Below are 9,445 nucleotides of genomic sequence, written 5' to 3'. Positions count from 1 at the left end.
CTCCGTTGAAGTTGCGGTTCACACTAAGTGAACCACCTTCCATCATTTGTGACCACTGCTCTCCTGTCTGATCCATGACAGGCTTATCGGTTAGTGACAGATGATTGTTACCAATGGGGTTCAGATCTTACTAATCTGCACCCTAATTTGGAGAGGTGGCCTCCGCACTCCCTTTAGTAAGGTTGTGCTGTCTGTCATGACATGGCCTTCTGCAGGATTTGATATATGTTAGTGCAGCAAATTGTTGTGTAAATGGGAATCTCAGGGTCTCACTATTTATTTAATTTCAAGGAGCAGGATAGCAGTGTAAACTTTACGATAAGTGCCTCCCTTCTACCTCGTACTTGTCCCTGTGCCCAATCATACCTTTTGTGCCTCTGACACATGTCATTGTAGACAAATTGCGTGTGTGGCTTTGATCTAGAAATTCTTTATGGAACTGGCTTGGGTGTGTTGGGCCTGATTGACAAAGGTAACTTTGAATGAATGAATGAATTATTACTTTTCAGTATTCACAAACTGCATTTTTGTAGTAAATTATACTTTTGTAGTAAGTTCAGCACCCACAAAGCAATAATAGGCCAGTGGTACACTCTTTTTCTGTGTTACCAATCTATGCCTCCTTTGTCTGGTGTTTTTGCCCTAGGCAACCATTTGTCTTTGTTTCCTATGCCATATGTCCAGGGCCCATTTTTTATAGTCAGTGCCCATAGGCCTGCATGTCTTCTTTGTTCCCCATGCCTTCTTGCTTGTTCTTGTGACCATGTGGCTGGCGGACATTTTGTGGAGGCAGCCAGTGTGCTTTTGCCATAGGCCTGCATGTGTTCTTTATTTATGGCCATGCTTCCAATCAATCAATCAATCAATCATGCCATTTGTATAGCGCACTACTCACCCGGGAGTCTTCCTAGATTCCTGCTCGACCATGTGATCGTGGGCCAGTTTGTATAGGCAGCCAGTGTGTTTTTACCATAGGCCTGTATGTCTTCTTTGTTCCCCATCCCTTCTTGCTTGTTGTTGTGACCATGTGCATGGTGGGCAATTTGTGTAGGCAGCCAGTGTGCTTTTGCCACAGGCCTGCCTGTCTTCTTTGTTCCCCATGCCGTCTTGCTTGTTATTGTGACCTTGTGCTGGTAGAAATTATTTGAAGGCAGCCAGTGTGCTTTTGCCATAGGCCTGCATGTGTTCTTTGTTTGTGGCCATGCCTGCTTGCTTGCTGTTGTGATCATGTGGCTGGCAGCCATTTCGTGTAGGCAGCCAGTGTGCTTTTGCCACTGGCCTGCATGTGTTCTTTTTTTGTGGCCATGCCCCCTAGCTTTCTGTTTGACCATGTGGTCAGTGGCCATTTAGTGTAGGCAGAATGTGTGCTGTTGCCATAGGCCTGCCTGTCTTCTTTGTTCCCCATGCCTTCTTGGTTGTTGTCAACTTGTGACTAATGTAGCTAGAAGCCATTTTTTGTAGGCAATGCAGTCAGTGTGCTTTTGCAATAGGCCCGCATATCTTCTCTTTGTTCCCCATGCCTTCTTGCTCAGTGTTGTTGTTGCCGACCAAGTGGCACTCACTGGCAGCCATTTTGTGCTTCCAGCCAGTGTGGCCCTTTGCCATAGGCTTGCATGGATGGCTGAGATAGTAGTTTAATAAATGATATGCTTTAAGATAATTTCACTTATTTAGAATTTGTTTATTTCGATTTTAAAGATTTTAGGTCTTTTTAATTTAATTTTTTTCATTTTATTTGTTAAATTGCACTTTTTATTACATTCTGTAAATGTTACTTTTTATTGTTTTTATTTTTAATGTTTTGTTTCTTTTTTGAAGAAAAAGTTAATTGTACATTTTTTCATTTTTTCATTTTAATTTTTTATTTTGTTACTGTGATTTTTTTATTCTTTTTTTTATTTTAATTGTTTTACGTTTACATTTTTTTGTTTGAATTTTAAATGTTTAAATTTCCCCTCCCATTCTTCTAATATCTGGCATCAACCCTATGTCTGTAATAGGTGTACAACAGCTTAATTGTCTAAGGATTATTTCATTGTTACTTGCACCTCCCTGAGTGCCACATTCAAACGCGTGGCCCATAAAGCAAACTGTTACATCTTCATGTTGTTGTTTTTGCTCTTTCCTATTCTTCCTGAGTGTACACCATGAAAGTTTATGTTGGTCTGGTTTTACGAATGGATAGTTGTATTGTATTGCTAATATTTACAATAACTTTAGTAATCACTCTAAATCATATTGTTTGCTTGTACTACTAATTGAACTGCAAAAATGCCACATTTCACTGATGTTCTTCTTGCCTGATTGCTTTTAGGTGCACAAGAGAAGAGGTATCACCCACAGTACTGCCCAACAGAAGGCCTGTGCACGACGTGACACATGACTGACTACGCAACACAGGCATCTCTTCAGCATGTGAAGCTAAGTGCCACTGCCAACTGACAGCTTCAAGATGCCCCAAAGAAAGGTGCTGCCAAGAAAGTGGTAAGTGGGGAGGAAAAGAAGACAATTTCAGCCACTGTGGTGCTGGCCACAACCTTTTTCAGCAACTTGTGCTTCATGCACTGGGCTCCGGCGAGCAAACTGAGAGCAGCACTCCTACATTAACTGCACTATCCCCCCAACCTAATCTGAGGACCATGTCTGTCAGTGAGGCAACCACTGCAATCATGTAGAGGCTGACAAGTAGTGACGTTGAATTGGATTTGTCTCTTTCGTAAAGAAGTGCACAATCATTTCAGGAAACAGATCAAAGTGGACAGCAGCCATTTGCCTGGGCAGAACAGGAGGTTGAGCTTTCTTCCGAGCAAGAAGTTGAACCTCCTCTTTTAGAATCATTTGCTCCCAGATCTCCAGCAAGGAAAAGGGAGGGTACTACTCCACCATCTTCTTCAAGCACCACTTCTGATGATGATGATAGTGACATGGAGTGGAACCCAGCAGAGTCCAGGAGACAACAGGAGAGGCAAGGAAAAAGAAAAGCTCCTGAAAGACTTTGACTTATGGAAGCGGATGATGAGGAGGATGATGACGACGAGGTAGTCATGATGGAAGGTGACACAGAGGAGTCTGGCATTGCTATTCAACATGCTCTGAGGGATATGGCACAGGTAACACCGCCACCAGCTTCCATATTTGCAAAGCCCGAGACGAGACCTGCACCAGCCACTGCCTCAAGAGAAGAAGTGAGGCAATCAATGACAGGCCCACCAATCTCCGGTTCTTCTTCATGCATTGGCAGTGGCACAGTAAAAAGGTACTCCTCTCCATTTTGGGGATTTTTTACAGTTAGCAAAGAGGGGGAGCACATTGCAGTTCGTCACACAAATGTTTGTCGAGGAAAGCCTGGTACACATTTTGGTACTGGAGGCCAAACGACCCATAAGAAAAAACACTACACAATCAAGTTGGAGGAGCACCTTAAAACAATTCCTGAATGTGGTCATGGTGGTGAGGCAAGCCAGGGAACATTAGCTTCATGTAAAAGTCCAATCATGGTGGAAGGTGATGATGAGGAAGAAGACAGTGGCATCTTTATTCAATGCAGCCCTGTCCCCTGAGTGTTCCACCTTTGCAACTTCACATTCGCACAAGAGTCAGTGTGAGATGGAGACACAATGGCATACAGTGACTGCCCTACCATGATGCACATTAAGTCTACCACCATCATCTACTTGTTGAAGACACCTGTGCTAGTGGCCCCTGAAAATAAGATAATCAAAGTACTATTTTGGGCATGGTTAGGCAAGAGGGGTTCCTACAGGCGGACCCACCCAACCTCACTTTTGTACAATAGGAAGCTTGCAAAACTTTTTGCTCTGGACTCCCTCCCTTTATCTTTTGTGGAAGGAGTGGAATTCTTAGCATTTGTGTTACCCATATGCACGTGATGGAAGGTACCAAGTAGGACCAATGTTGCCAGAGTTGCTGTTCCAGCAGTGCATCACGATGTGCTGCAGTTGGTTGGACACGCTTTGCAGCAAACTGTCGTTCACACCATCCACCTGCCAACAGACATGTGGACCAGTTGTCAGGCGACTGATTACATGTGAATCACTCCACACTGGATCTCATTTGAGAGGGTAAAGCAAAAGATATCTGCACGTCTTGGCCCTGAAGAAAGGCTTAAGAGCATTCAGTGGCATGCAACAGTGGGCATGTTCGCCATGGAGAAATCACATACAGTTGTAAATATTTTTGAGGAATTTAACAGCATGGTGTATGAATGGTTGTGACTTAGCGGTCTCAGGATTGGATTTGTTGCCAACGACAATGACAGTAACATAGTCAAGCAAAAGACACACAATTGATGCACGGAATGCAGAACAAATCAAAACATTCACCCCAGTCAAGAGATCTGGGTAGGTAGGTTCAGCGCCCCGTTCGTCATCTCCTTGTGTTTGCTTAGTAACATAGTCAGGGTCATGTCAAACATAGGCTATTTCAAGGCCCTGTGTTTGGCCCATTGCATCAGCCTGGTGGTGCAAGACTTCCTCAAAAAAAGAAGACATAGTCAGCAACCTACTGGCCATCTGCAGAAGAATATGCATTAATTTCAGCCATTCTATTAAAGCCCAGAAGCAGTTGCTGATTATTCAGCGTAATAATAGATCACCAATTTAAGTCATGATACAGGAGGAGCCAACATGTTGGAATTCAACCTTTTATATGTTGCAACGTCTGTTTGAACAGTAAAAACGGATTAATGACTATCTAATTCAAAGAGGAGGGGATGCATTTGTGAAAGCTATGACCATGGATGCGGACACATGGGGTTTAGTCAAATGCCTGACATAGATGCTACTCCATTTTGAGATTTTTCACAAGGCAAATCAGCATGGAGGACATAGTTCCTTAAACAGCAGCACAGCAGGGGGATGAGGATGATTGGTCCAAAATTGAATCAAATGTGTTAGCTGTCCAACTTCTGGGTAAATCAACTACGTTTTAGGCCAAATCCTATTTCCCGGACTAAATATGCCAGTGCCCCATAGCAATTTTTATTTATTTCTCATTGAACTTAGTTCTTTGCAACAACAAAAAATAGCAAGTGGAACACTATTATTTTTGTAGCAGATTTATGCTGCCCCACCTTTTTTTAGTCACATATATTGCCGGATTAAAGTTGGACCAGTGTACATTGTAGAAGCCTCCACAATTCCTTCAAGACTTTGTCTGCCCCCTCAAATGTCTATTGCCTCTGTGTTTTTGCATCACTTAGCACTAGAAGGTCTGCCTCAGAAGAACGTTTATTATCTGAAAGACTGACTGCCAATACCAAATTCCAATGTGTTGCCTACATCAAAGAGGAATACCTAATACCTAAGCTACCAATACTTGGATTAGAAGAGGAAAATACAACTATTGCACTGGTGAGTGAATGATTGTGTGAGTGATGAAGATGATTGATGATTCATATGCTGGCACACAAGGGTGAGGAACTGTAATGTGGAACTTGCCTGAGACTATTGATTTGCAGTGTTTGGGGCCTGAGTGATGGGCGATCATTTTTTCTCTGGAGGTGATTGGCCTTTACAAACCTATTCAGCGAAAATGATTTAACCTGTCTGGTCAACTTCTATGATCCATCTGTTTGTTTCATCATCAAGGATGGCTGCCCCAGAAAATCATTTGATTTACAAGACTGCCAAATTCCAATCTGCTGCTTGCATTAAAGGGAAGATAGGGTCTACCACCACACTTGGGGGCAGATTTACAAGCCCCTTGCGTGACTTTTGTGCCACCATTGCATCCCTTTTGTGATGCAGCCGCAGAATAAATGTTGCGGTCCATTTACAACATGACACATCTAGGGAGATGCGTCATGTTTTAAAGCCCTGCGTCACATTATTCCAGCGTCAGGTATAATGTATGCAAGGTGGACGTTCCCACGCAAACAGCCATGTAGAACTGACGCAGTGAAATCTACAAGATGTCACTGCGTCACTCTAAGCCATCACTGCATCAAAATCCCTATGCCTGCTCAGCCGAGGCGTAAGGAATGACGCAGGGCTTTTTGAATGGGACTCACCCATCTATCGTGGCGCATTGCTGGAGTTGCGTCATTTTCGGTTGCAACTCCAGCATTGCAACACCTTTGCGCCAACAGATTAATCAGAATTTCTGGCACATCTGTTAATCCTTGCTCCATGGAGCACTGTATTGTACATGCAGCGCATCATAGTGGCGCAAGGACATTCAGCGCTGGCGCAAGGAAACTGATGCATCTATGCGGATGCGTAAGTTCTTTGTAAATCTACCCCTCGGATTGAAACAGGTAACCATTGCACAAATAAGTGATCAAATTATCGAGTGACTGTGAGTGATGAGTGATACGGAAGCTGACAGTGAGGGGGAGTATGTTAAACTCCATTATGGGAAATTTGTTGAGATTATTATTGATTTGCAATATTTGGGGCCAGAGTGATGGGTGATCATTTCTTTCCCTTTAGGTGATCGGTCCTTTCACACTTAGCCAGATTTAATTGCAAGGACTTCTCCTTTTTCTTGTTCTTCAGAGACCAGAACACACACTTTAGTTAACAAACAAAAACCTATGCAAAATACTGCAATTCTGTTTCTCTACTTGTTCTTCAATCTTGCTTGAGTCATGATGATGACTGGTCTGCGACAAAGTTATTCAAAGTTAGGACCCAGGAGGAGGTGGGAAGAACTCAGGACGGGAGCTGCGAGACTACCTCATTAACAGCTAAAAGCAAGACATTATCGACTTCAGTTCAAAGGTAAACGAAGAGTCTGAGGCCTAGTACTCAGCCATGTGGAAAAGAAAGAGGTGTGTTTGTGAAATGCTGCTGTATGTGTGTGTGTGTTGGACTTATGACAAAAGTGAAATTGTGAGTCCCCCTCTTGTTTTTTTTGCTCTGCCTCTGAGTCTTCTGCCTCCTTGTGCAGCTTACCTTTCTTTTGTCCTTTTCCTTGACTCTAAAATACAGTTTCTCTTTTTAAATCCACAGGCCTTCTTCTAGTCTCCATATGTAACAAACAAGAACCCCCTGATAAAGGTAAATTTCCTGGGTCAGGGCAAACAATTTATGAAAAAATAACACACCCAGGCAAAAACAGCTATACTGGCAGAGTTCAAGTAACGACAAATTATTAAAAAATAATCAGGCTCAAAATTAGCATTTGGGGATTTAATTGAATAAAATTGATAAAAGAGGTCATGAGGATAATCAATGACATAGGAACAAGTAAAAAATAACAATAAAAAATTATTTCATTAGAAAATCAATAGATGTAAATTATTATGTATACAGATATTCCCAATGATCTGAAGGGAAGATGGTTTTCTTCTACGCGTTTCAACACATGAGAAGTGTCTTCCTCGGGACGCTACCATCTTGTAGCTAAAAATAGATAAAACATATTTGAAAGAACTGTTTATGTTTATGCTAACAATGTGCACTTGATCAATACATCAGCTAAGACTATAACTTGAACATATTTGCCAGACAGATGATAATATCACATGAACTGATTGTAAGATATAGTACAGGAACACACATCAATATCATCTAGTAGTACACATCAATATTATCTAGTTGTACGAGAAATAATCATTATATCTAAAAGACAAAAAGGAATTTGCAGAGATCGAGAGAAAAATAGACCAGAAATAAGGAATTAGTTATGTAGCAAAGATGCCTGGTTGAGCCCAAACCAACAGAGAATATGTTTTTATTTTATTTTATTGAATAAAAAAATCTCTTTTGCCCTGCCTATTTAAAGGTGTATCAGTTATTAAGATATCTATGTTTCCTATTGAATTGATCTAATTGGTGTTGACTTTACTTATACCATGAGAATGACTTGTTAAACTCACACTGAAAAATAATAGCATATTTATTTTATTAAATTGGAGGTTATTTTTCCTACTTATTTTGAAGTGTTCTAGCTATTTAACGATAACACCATGGAAAGACTCCTCTTTTGAAATAAATGTGGTTGGGGTTGGCTATATTATACTTGGGGGCAGATTTATGTTGGGAATGCGCCACGTTTGCGTCACGCAACTGCGGCGTAAACGTGGCGCATCCCTACGACCCATTTACAACGTGACGCATCTAGGCAGATGCGTCACGTTGTAAAGCCCTGCGCCACTTGTGGGCGTTCCGGCGCAGGCTGGGCGTTCCGGGGCAGGTGCGCCTCGCAAAAGTGGCTGAGTGAAATCTATAAGATTTCACTCAGTCACTTTCAGGCCAATGCTGCGTCAATGAAGCAGGCGTAGGTCTTGACGCAGCATTGTAAAGATGGGGCACCCCCGAGCCTTGCTGGAGCTGCGTCGCGTTTGCGACGCAACTCCAGCAATGCGCCACCTTTATGGCACAGATGCGTCACGCATCTGTGCCGTTTTTGCCCCATGGTGCGCCGCATTGCGCCTTTGTGATGATGTGGAACTAGAATACAGGACAGGTTTCATATTAATCTACCTTAGTTGGAGAGGTCTTGCATCCCCAAACGACAGGCACTGCACTGTGCAGATGAATAGGGCCAGGTGATCGCTATTATTGAGCTAAGCAGGGGCTTCAAGAATCTTCTTCTAGTCTCCTGCATGAACAAAAGGCAAAAGCTGAGCTCATAAACACTCCTATTTACCTACCGGACCAGTCCAGACAAGCACCAAAGAGTGGACATGCCCAAGGAGAATGCAGATGCACCGCCTAATTTTGCAATACAGTATAATTTTTTTAGCAATCATATTTGGAGATCTGGGAGGGTGTGTTAACTCCCCAAACTATATTTAAACCAATCCCTAGCACATGCAAATGATCAAGAATCAGTAAGTAAGTCACAATTGTAACAGCATAAATACAAAAGAACATGAATCCACAGTACACAGCAGGTTTCTTTATATTCTTCAGTCTTCAAATCATATAAAGTTTTCTTTTGGTAAGTCAATCATGTGACTGGTTGAAAGCCAAAAGCCAAAGCCAACATGTGCTTCGTCACTTCTTGTTATATGTACGTGCAACTTTTTCAAGGCTAGGTAAAAGACAGACCACAGTCACCATATGAACGTTGCTAATCATTCCATGGCTCTACAACATCAAAGCCGAATACCTCCACTGTGACATCTTAAGCATCAGTGAACTCCACATACTTATTAATTCACATGCTGCATTCTGAGGTATTTGACACAATATATTAACAGAGGCATATTGTCTTGAGTTATGTCTCAGGCAAGCGATATATAATCAGCCCGCCTCCAAATACCATCACGTACATAGAACACCCTTAGATGTGTTATGTGTCCAATGAATCTTATATGTATCTATTCACCACCGATACCATTTCACACAGTCACTATACCAACCAACCTGTAATACCAACGTGCCATATGTGAGTGCCCTGCCACCCACAAATGCTGAAAGTGATAGCATGGGTCTTACCAACCTGAATTCGCTGGGATACAAAGTACACATGT

This window comes from Lissotriton helveticus, chromosome 1_1 (genome assembly GCF_964261635.1).
Source record: "Lissotriton helveticus chromosome 1_1, aLisHel1.1, whole genome shotgun sequence".
NCBI classification, from domain to species: Eukaryota; Metazoa; Chordata; class Amphibia; order Caudata; family Salamandridae; genus Lissotriton; species Lissotriton helveticus.
This window is presented reverse-complemented; position numbering follows the sequence as displayed.